The sequence below is a fragment of the Ailuropoda melanoleuca genome, chromosome 4, assembly GCF_002007445.2.
Source record: "Ailuropoda melanoleuca isolate Jingjing chromosome 4, ASM200744v2, whole genome shotgun sequence".
NCBI classification, from domain to species: Eukaryota; Metazoa; Chordata; class Mammalia; order Carnivora; family Ursidae; genus Ailuropoda; species Ailuropoda melanoleuca.
Window position 1 is genome coordinate 67123869 of NC_048221.1, and position 10454 is coordinate 67134322.

Sequence of the window (10454 nt, forward strand, 5' to 3'; positions counted from 1 at the left end):
AAGAAGGTGGCTGTCTGCCCGCCAAGGAGAGAGACCTTATCAGAAACCAACTATTTTGGCACATGAATCTTGGACTTCCAGCCTCCAGAACTGTGAGAAAATAAATTTCTGTTGAAAGCCACCTGGTCTGTGTTATCTGTTATGGCAGCCTGAGCAAACTAATACCGTGTCTAATGTGAAAGGTAAGAACCAAACCAAAAGGTGAAGAGAAGATATAAAGGGACAAAGGAGATACAAAGGAAAGAAGAAAAATTTTGAAGTGGTTACTATCATTAATATCCATAGAGAGATAAGAGAAGATCTCTGCAATAAGAATAAAGATGGTATTGTTAAGCAAATAAGGAAACTTGGTGGTACGAAATGTAAAATGTGTTAATTTGAAGTTTTGATGTTAGTTAAGATTTAGCAGATAAAGTTGAGGAACCTCCCACAGAAAGTAGAACAAATGGACAGAAAACAGAAGAGACAATTTTCCCCCTTTATTGAGGTTAATCAACAAGTAAAATTGTATATATTTAAAGTATACAATGTGATAATTTGATATATGTATACTTTGTAAAATCATTATCAAAATCAACTTAACACATCCATCACCTCACATAGTTTCCAGTGTGTGTGTGCGTGTGTGTGTGTGTGTGTGTGTGTGTGTGTGTGTGTGTAGTGGAACAATTAAGATCTACTCTCTTAGATCTATGTTGATCAGGGATATTGGCCTGTAATTTTCTTTTCTTATAATGTCCTTGTCTGACTTTGGTATCAGGTAATGCTAGCTTCATAAAATAAATTTGGAAATGTTCCCTTCTCTTTAATTCATTGGAAGAGTTTGAGGACGATTGGTATTAATTATTTAATTGTTTCATAGAATTCATCAGTAAAGCTGGCAGGTTCTGGGTTTTTGTTTTTTTTTTTTCTTGGAAAGTTCTTGGTTATTGACTCCAAGGAAAAAATAAAAACTGATAGATTATCTGATTATTAAAAAAAATTATGGTCACATAAATACATGAGTCACCTCTGAATGCTAATTTAAATAGTCATGATAGGGGTGCCTGGGTGGCTCAGTCAGTTGAGCATCTGCCTTCAGTTCGGGTCATGATCCCAGAGTTCCAGGATCGAGACTGAGTCAGGCTTCCTGCTCAGGAGCAAGTCTGCTTCTCTCTCTGCCCTTCACCCCACTCATGCTCTCTCTCTCTCAATTTCTCAAATAAATTAATAAAATCTTGAAAAAAAGTCATGATAATATAAACAAGCACTGACATAACCAACTTTTGTGACATATCTAAAATGAGAATATATAGGGTGGAAAGTGTGTGTGTGTGTTTTCCACATAAATTCTCATTTAAGACAGCCAAATACACATATTTCATGGTAAAAAATCAGTAGACAATATCTAAAATTGAAAGAGCAAGTATTAGCAACATAAACATGGAAACATGGAGGTAAATGCCAGCATGAATTGCTACAAAATTGACAATGCTAGCTTGGAAATCAGAAATTAAAGGGTGGGGAGAAGTTACAAGCTTTGATAAAAGTAATATTAAGTTTTAAAATAAAGAAGTTAGGAAACTGCATTTTTAAGCCACTAAAAATTGAAGAATATAAGAATATGAGAGAGTGGGGCGCCTGGAGGGCACAGCGGTTAAGCCTCTGCCTTCGGCTCAGGGCGTGATCCTGGTGTTATGGGATCGAGCCCCACATCAGGCTTCTCCACTATGAGCCTGCTTCTTCCTCTCCCACTCCCCCTGCTTGTGTTCCCTCTCTCGTTGGCTGTCTCTATCTCTATCGAATGAATAAATAAATAAAATCTTAAAAAAAAAGAATGCAAGAGAATAAAAATGTAAAATGTGAGTTATAAATGTATAACTCATTTGTTTGACGAGGAAATTCCTGTTTTCTTCTGTTGTTTAATTAAAAACAGCATGAATTAAAGTGTCCATTTGAATTGAGACAAGGTGATGTCAACATACATGCTACATTAATAATAATTAGCTATTATCTTTCCATTTAAAATGCCATTGATGACTATTCTTTTAAGTAATCTCTGTGTCCAAAATGAGGCTTGAACTCACAACTCCAAGATGCCACTGACCGAGCCAGCCAGGTGTCCCCATTGATGACTATTGATTTCTTCTTATTTTCATTTCAAATTCAAATTATTTTTTGCTGGTATATATAAAAGCAAATGACTTATGTATATTGACCACATATTCTGTGACCTTGCTATGCTCACTTATTAGTCCCAGGAGATTTTTGTACATTCTCTTTTTGGTTTTTTACATAGACATTTATGTCATCTGCAAGTAAAGACAGTTTCATTTCCTTCTTTCCAATCTGCATAACTGTATTTCCTCTTCTTGTCATATTGCATTGGCTAGGACTTCCAGTATGATGTTGAGTAGCAGCAATGAAAAAGAATATACTTGCTTTGTTCTTATTCTTAGGGGAAAGCATTCAGTCTCTCGCCATGAAGTATAATATAAGCTATAGGTTTTTAAATGTATGCCCTTAATTAGCTAAAAAACTTTCTATTTCCAGTTTAAATTTTTTTAATGTTTTTCAACAACTATTGATATAAGGGTTTTCACAGTTCTTTAATATGATTAATTACATTGAGTGATTTATAAGTATTGAACCAGTTTTGCATTCTTAGAGTAAACTCCATTTGGTTGTAATGTATTACCTGTTTTATATATTGCTGAATTCAACTTGCTATTATTTTGTTAAGGATTTCTGTGTCTGAATTAATGAGAAACTGTAGTTTTCCTTAGCTGTCCCATCTTTAACTGGTTTTGATAATAGAACAAGTTGGGAAGTGTTTCTTTTTTCATTTTCTGAAAGATACTGGGTAGAATTGACTTTTGTTCTTTTAATATTTGGTAGAATTCACCAATGAAACCATGTTGGCCTGGCATTTTCTTTGTTGGGAAGACTTAATTCAATTTCTTTAGTAGATATAAAATTAGATCTTGAAAAGACTATATCCTTGAGTGAGTTTTGGTACTTTGTATCTTTCAAAGAACTGGTCCATTTCATCTAAGCTATCAAAATTGTTCGTAGTATTACCTTATTCTATTTTTAATGCCCATGGGGAATTAAATCATTACCAATATCATTTCTGATATTGGTCATTTATGTTTTCTCTCTTTTTTCTTGGTTAGCCTGGCTAGAGGCTTATTAACTTTATTGATCTTTTCAAAAGAACCAAATTTTGTTTTTATTGATTTTCTGGTTTCCCTGTTTTCAATTTCACTGATATCTGCTCCAATTTTATTATATCCTTTCTTCTGCTGATTTAATTTGTTCTTATTTCTCAAGTTTCTTAAGGTAGAAAATTATTGATTATTTATTTTAGATCTTTCTTCTTTCCTGATATATATTTGATACTAAAAGTTTCCCTCTAAGCACTACTTTCACTACATCCCACACATTTGGTAAGTTGTATTTTCACTTTCATTTAGTTCAAAATATTTTTAAGTGTTTCCTTGAGACTTCTTTGATCCTTGTGTTATTAGAAAGGTGTTGTTTAGGGGCGCCTGGGTGGCACAGCGGTTAAGCGTCTGCCTTCGGCTCAGGGCGTGATCCTGGCGTTAGGGGATCGAGCCCCACATCAGGCTCTTCTGCTGTGAGCCTGCTTCTTCCTCTCCCACTCCCCCTGCTTGTGTTCCCTCTCTCGCTGGCTGTCTCTATCTCTGTCGAATAAAGAAATAAAATCTTTAAAAAAAAAAAAAAAGGTGTTGTTTAATCTCCAAACATTTGGAGATTTTCCCAGCTATCTTTCTGTTATTCATTTCCAGTTTAATTTCATGGTCTGAGAACATACTTTGTATGATTTCTATTCTTTTAAATTTGTTAAGGTATATTTCATGGCCCAGAATGCAGTCTATCTTGGTGAATGCTTCATGTGCAATTGACAAAAATGTATATTCTGCTCTTGTTGGATGGAGTATCCTATAAATGTCAATTAGATCAAGTTGATAGTTTTGTTCAGGTCATCTATATCCTTACTGACTTTTTCTGCCTGCTTGATTTATGAATTACTGACCTAAGGCTGAAGAAGTCCTCAACTATAATAGTGGATTTGTCTATTTCTCTTTTCGGTCCCATCAGCTTTTGTTTCATGTATTTTGACATTCTGTCATTAGGTACGTTTAAAATACAGATTGTTGGGGCTCCTGGGTGGCACAGCGGTTAAGCGTCTGCCTTCGGCTCAGGGCATGATCCCGGCGTTATGGGATCGAGCCCCACATCAGGCTCCTCTGCTGTGAGCCTGCTTCTTCCTCTCCCACTCCCCCTGCTTGTGTTCCCTCTCTCGCTGGCTGTCTCTATCTCTGTCACATAAATAAAATCTTTAAAAAAATAAAATAAAATACAGATTGTTATATCTTCTTGGAAAATTAACCCTTTTATCATTATGTAATTGCCCTTCTTTATCCCTGATATTCCTTGTTTGGAAGTCTTTTGGGTTGAAATTAATATAGCTATTCCAAATTTCATTTGGTTAGTGCTAGCAAGGTATACCTTTCTCTATCCCATTACTTTTAACCAATCTGAGTCTTTATATTTGAAGTGTATTTTCTTGTACACAGTATCTAGTCTTGTTTTGTTTTAAATCCAACTTAAAAACTTCTGTTTTTTAACTGGTGTGTTTAAACCATTCACATTTAAAGTGATTCTTAATATAGTTGAATTAGAGTCTATGACTGCTGCTCCCAGGTTTCTCATTCTTACACTAGTCCAAACAGGCTCTAGCAATTCATCAAAATTTCCATGTAAGTGTTCCTACTATCTTATGGCATCCAATAGTTTCTGCTTCAGGTAAGCAGATCTTATGCTATATACTCTGGATATGCTTGTCTCTAGATTTTGAGGTGGTGGTTTGTCATGTGATCTCAGTTCTCTGATACATCTAAAAAAGACGAATGATCATAAGGATGGGAGTGATGACTTCCAAGATCTCTACAGGTCAAAAGTGAAACTGGAAGTCCAGATTCCTTTTAATATTCAGGATCATACTTAATATATATCTTAGCCACAAAATTACTATCTTACTTAATGTGAAACATTGGACCCATTCCCATTAAAATTAAGAGCAAAGCAGTTTTCCACTATTTCAGCTATGATATATTGGAGGTATTAACCAAAGCAATCAAATAAGACAAAAATGATTAAAGAAATAAAAATTACAAATGAAGAACTAAAATGATATCTGTATGCAAATGATAAGATAAACTACTTGAAAAACACAAGAAAATCAGTGAAAAATACCAATACAAACAATAGGCATTTTAATACAGTAGAAGAATGTAAAATTAACATAAAAAACCAATAGATTTCATATAAATGATAGGCAGTATAAAAAGATAAGAAATAAGAAGACTATTTACTATTGCAACAAAAACACATAAATAAAATATATAAAAATAGAAATGTGCATAAACTTACATAATCAAATTTTGGGAAACTTCTGAAAGACTCCAATGTAACAACGAATAAATGGAAAGATGTCCCATGTCCTTGGATAAGATGACTCACCATAAAAAATTATCCCCAAGTTTACATATAAGTTTAATGAGATCCCAATAAAGATATCAAGTTCCCCCTCCCCAGAGAACTATAGAAGTTGATCCTAAAATGAAAAAATTAGTAAGCAAGAATATCTCAGAAAACCCCAAAGAGAAGAGTAATAGTGGTAGCCTTATTAGATTAAAAAACAAAACAAAACTTTAAACAGCTACTGGGGTGGGGTCACCTGAGTAGCTGAGTCGGTAAAGCGTCCGACTCTTGATTTCAGCTCAGGTCATGATCTTGGGGTCTTGGGACTGACCCCCATGTCGGGGCTCTGTACTAGCAGGGAATCTGCTGGAGACTCTTTCCTTCCCTCTGCCTCTCCCCCAGCCCCCCACTCATGCCCTAAATAAATAAATAAATAAAAATTAAATCTTAAAAAAAAACAAAAAACAACTACTGAGGTGTGTTACAGGACCTAGGCACCAAATTGAAGGGGCTATAACTGGCCAAATCTGGAACAATTTACACATCAAAAAGAATAAGTATAATCAATTGCTAGATTACAATAAATAAATAAATTAAGCAATTAATTAAATATTTATGAGTCTATTTGAATTTTGAAGAAAAGAGGAAAAACAGAGAAAGAAGAAGCTCATTTACCACCAGTGGAGGTAACTATTAGATAATACTTTTCTGCAAATAGTAGTAGTTAAAGGGAAGGAATTAAGCATTTACCCTCCTTTTCAAGGAGAAATGATAGTTTATCCCCAGTTGATAGGGACAGTTCTTTTTTCCAGAAAAATGCCAACTAATCAATGTGGGAGAAATTATGGAATTAGAAAATCCCTTCTTTGCAACCCAATAAAACAACTGATTCAGTCCAAGATCATCCATGAATACTGGACCCATTAGGTTAAAAAATTGTTGAAGAGACTATTCACTTGATCAAAAGTATTGCTCCACAGTATGCACAGGGGAAAATATGCTTTTACAGTGGAGAGATCTAGCTGCGGCCACCTAGCTAAGTATTTAATTTAGTATCAGTAGGAATGGGACAAATTGTTCCTCCTGTACTATTTTTTTGTTTGTTTGTCTTTTTTTTTTAAGTAGGCTCCATGCCCAATATGGGGCTTGAACTCATGACCCTGAGATCAAGAGTTGCATGCTCTACCAACTAAGCCAACCATACACCCCTATACCTCCTGTTATAACATACGAAGCAATATGTATGAATGGTTTTTGCCAATGTGGAATGGGAAATGAGGGTGGCAATATCCAATCTGATCCCATAATTCGTAGAGTTTTACATTGCCCAATGGGCACATAGGTCCTATTGAGAAGTAATGGTTATTTAAAAATGAAATTCGAATATTATTTTTGCTTTCACTTTACGTGTATTATTTTTTTCAAATGGCTACAAAGTTGTTATGTCACAAATGCTTATTAAGTTGTTTGGCCTTACCTCCTTTCTATTTTATTTTCTATTTTATTTTTATCACCCGGTTACGCCAATTGCCCCACCCCCTCCCTTCAGTAACCCTCAGTTTGGTTACCTGAGTCCAGAGTCTCTCATGGTTTTTCTCCAACTCTCTGATTTCTTCCCACTCAGTTTCCCTTACCTCCTTTGTAAATGAAACTGTTAGGTATTTCTTTTGGCCTAAGAATGCTATGAAAAAAAATTACTGAGACTCAGTTCCATGATCTGATCCATGATCAATATAATCCCTCCCTTGAATACATCCTCAATTTCTTTGCCCTTTTCTCTATGCATTATGCTTGCTTTGACCCTTGTCAAATTCAACCCACTGCTCCCTCTGTGCCTGCACCCGGGCACCTGGGCTAATACAAGACTTCCTGACTGCCCCCAACCCTACCTCCACTCAGCAGCTGGAGTGATTTTCCGAAGCCACTTACCCCATAAAACCCTTCAATGATTTGGGGTGCCTGGCTGTCTCAGTTCGAAGAGTAAGGTTCATGACTTGGAGGTCATGAGTTCGAGCCCGATGTTGGGTATAGAGATTACTTAAGTAAACTGAAAAAAACAAAACAAAACTTAAACACTTCAATGATTCATTGCCCTTAGGATACAGCCAAATTTACTCGTATACTCCAAGGGACCCCTTATGTTCTGACCTCGACTTGCTTCTCCAACCTCCCTTTTTCAGCATACTCCCCACCCATGTCCCTCTGTACCCTGCACTTTGCAGTTTCTGGAATATTCCCTGTTCTCCCTCCCTTCTCTGCCTTTGCACATGGGGCTCCCTCTGTGGGGAGTGGCATTCCCCTAGCCAACTCAACTAGTATCTCTATCTTTACTGAGATATCACTCTCTCTAGGAAGCCTCCCTGACATCCTGTCTATGTTCCCATAGAACACTTCTGAGTAGCATCCCTTAACCTGTACTGCAGATGCCTCCCTTCCTACACTGGAAACTTTTAGGGAGTAGGAAATGCATTTTGTTCCCCATTGACCAAAGAGTAACTGGCATTCAGAATGCTCATCATAACTTAATTGTTGAAGCATCCTGAATTTTGTGAGCTATGTTGTTTAAATGTGTGTGTGTGTGTATATATATATATCTGTATATGTATATCTATATATATCTATATCTATATACACCTGTCCATGGTCTTTTTTTACTCAGAAGAAACAGATAATGTGTTTAGAAGAATTAAGTCTTGGTAAACCAATTCTAGTTCCTAAATTCCTTTATAGGTTTCTGTGGGCTTGTGCTCATTCCTCCTTGTTATTATTTCATCTTTCAGCATAACATGCTGAATGCCTTACAATGATCAGCACGATCATTCGTTCCCATGAGTAAATCACAGGAGTTACTGTGTCTATATCACCCAAGGGACTTAAGTACAAATCTCTGTTTTTTAATGGTTTCATGTTCTTATTTTCTGTTTTTGGTATTTGAGACTGGATGTGGATGTTTTCAAGGAAAGTTTCCACCAGATACAGAGGTTAAAGGATAGCAGAGCCATGTCCTTTCCCAGGGCTGTCCCTGCAAGTGTCTGCACTTTCGTAGGCCCCTTGAGATGTAATGATAGAAATCTCAAAAATAAATTTTAATGAAGCTCAGAAAAGAAATATAAGGTAGAGTACCCCAAAGCATCTCCCAAGTGTGGGAGTCCAGAGTGGCTCTCTAAGTTGTACTACACAAAGGTCAGGCCAGCTCCCCTTAGACAGGAAAGATAGTCCTCAGGAGACTAAATGGAAGTAAATGAAGGAATGAATGTAGGTGACTGGACAAAATTGAAATAAAGGGCTCTTCAGGCATTATGTAATCTATTGTGGGATAACATAACACAGAATATTCTAGAATGGGCAAGAATAAAAGAAAACTGACAAAATTGTATAGAGAATTCTAGAGTTTGTATACATTTTATTTATGTACTCTTCATCTCTTTTTGTTCTATCTAAAGAGCAGTGTGATTTTTTTTTCTTCCTTATCAGAGGCTTTCTACTACTTAGCACTACTTAGTCATACCATTTTACTATATTCTATAAAGATGTTGCCAAGGCCAGTTAGCTCAATGTTTGTGTTTCTTTCTTGAGAAAACAAAACAAAACAAAACAAAAAACTTTGACTCTAAAAGGAGAGAGTGAGAAAGAAAATTGCAATTGAAATACAATGGTACATTTCCTGTAGAGGTCCCACACTTTCCCCTTTTTTGAAAATCGAGTTTTGCCATTTCTTGTTAACAGAATGCTGCCATTTAGAGAAATACATTTAAAAAAATTAATAAGGGTTGCTACTGTTTTTCTGTGAGATCTCGGCAGGTGAGAATAACCTTAGTTGCAGTGGGCAATTGATTGTGAGCCTGCTGAAATGACGCCATTTGTGTTAAATTATGATGTCTCAGAAAAACACGCCACCTGATTCTGCTAGGTGAGAGACAAGAATACCGAAGTTGAAGTGCATCTATAAGTCTATAAAATGGCAAAACCAGAAAAGGCTAGAATAAATGAAACAAGTCAACCGAATAGCCTCTGAATTAGCTTACTGTTACAAGTTACAGCTTACTGTTTCCTAAGTACGTGCAAACTCTTCAAGTATCTTAGGTAAGGGAATAAGGAAAAAAAAGTGTTGAGCCTTTGCACGGAGGTTCACTTCATGTTTGTTCGTTACAACAATAAAGACTATTATAATAGCATTGTGGGATCTCTTGGCAAATCGACACTGCCAAAAGGGGGGATATGGTCCTTATGGAGCAATTGTCTTTTGCCGGAAGGCCCTCAATTAAAATTGTGTTTAAGTACACACAATATACGATTTTTTTTTTTTACGTTAGTAGAAAATTGCTTTCGCGTGTAACCCCAGTGCTGCACGTGGGATGGGATACCCGCAGTAGGTTTACAAATATCCAGGTGTTATCCCGGGCGGAAACTCATAGGACAAGAAATGATGTTTGTGATCCTACAGGAGCTGGCGCTGAATCGCTTACACCCCGTGGCGCAGTGTTCATTCTCGCTACCCTGCGTGGCCCATGATTCTCGGTTTTTCCGAGACATAGGAAAGTGTCAGATCATGTGTGTCCCTTTTTCCGCTAGATGTCACTGTAAATCAATCGCTTGTGGAGAGGGGACCCGTGTGTTTCTCGTTATCTTCAGACAGTACTAGTGTTTAAAACATGGTCGGTCCCCGTACTTGTCTCCTCCCAGAGTGGGGAGTCCATCGCGGGACGGGGGCAGCGCCCCCTCGGAAGAGGCAACCGACGCGCCGCGACCCAAGCGGGAGGCGCACAGGTTGCGAGGTTGCGGGGTTGCAGGGCAGGCTGTGCGAGGCGGAAGGCGGGCCCGCGCCGCACTCCTCTCCGCCCCCTCTAGCGAGACGGTCACGTGCCGCGGAGGCGCTGCCCCCAGCGGGCGGTGGCGGGCAGGAAGGACGGGGCGGGGCCGGGCCGGCCGCCGCGTAGCTCCGGCGCCGCGTCCGCGGCGCGGGG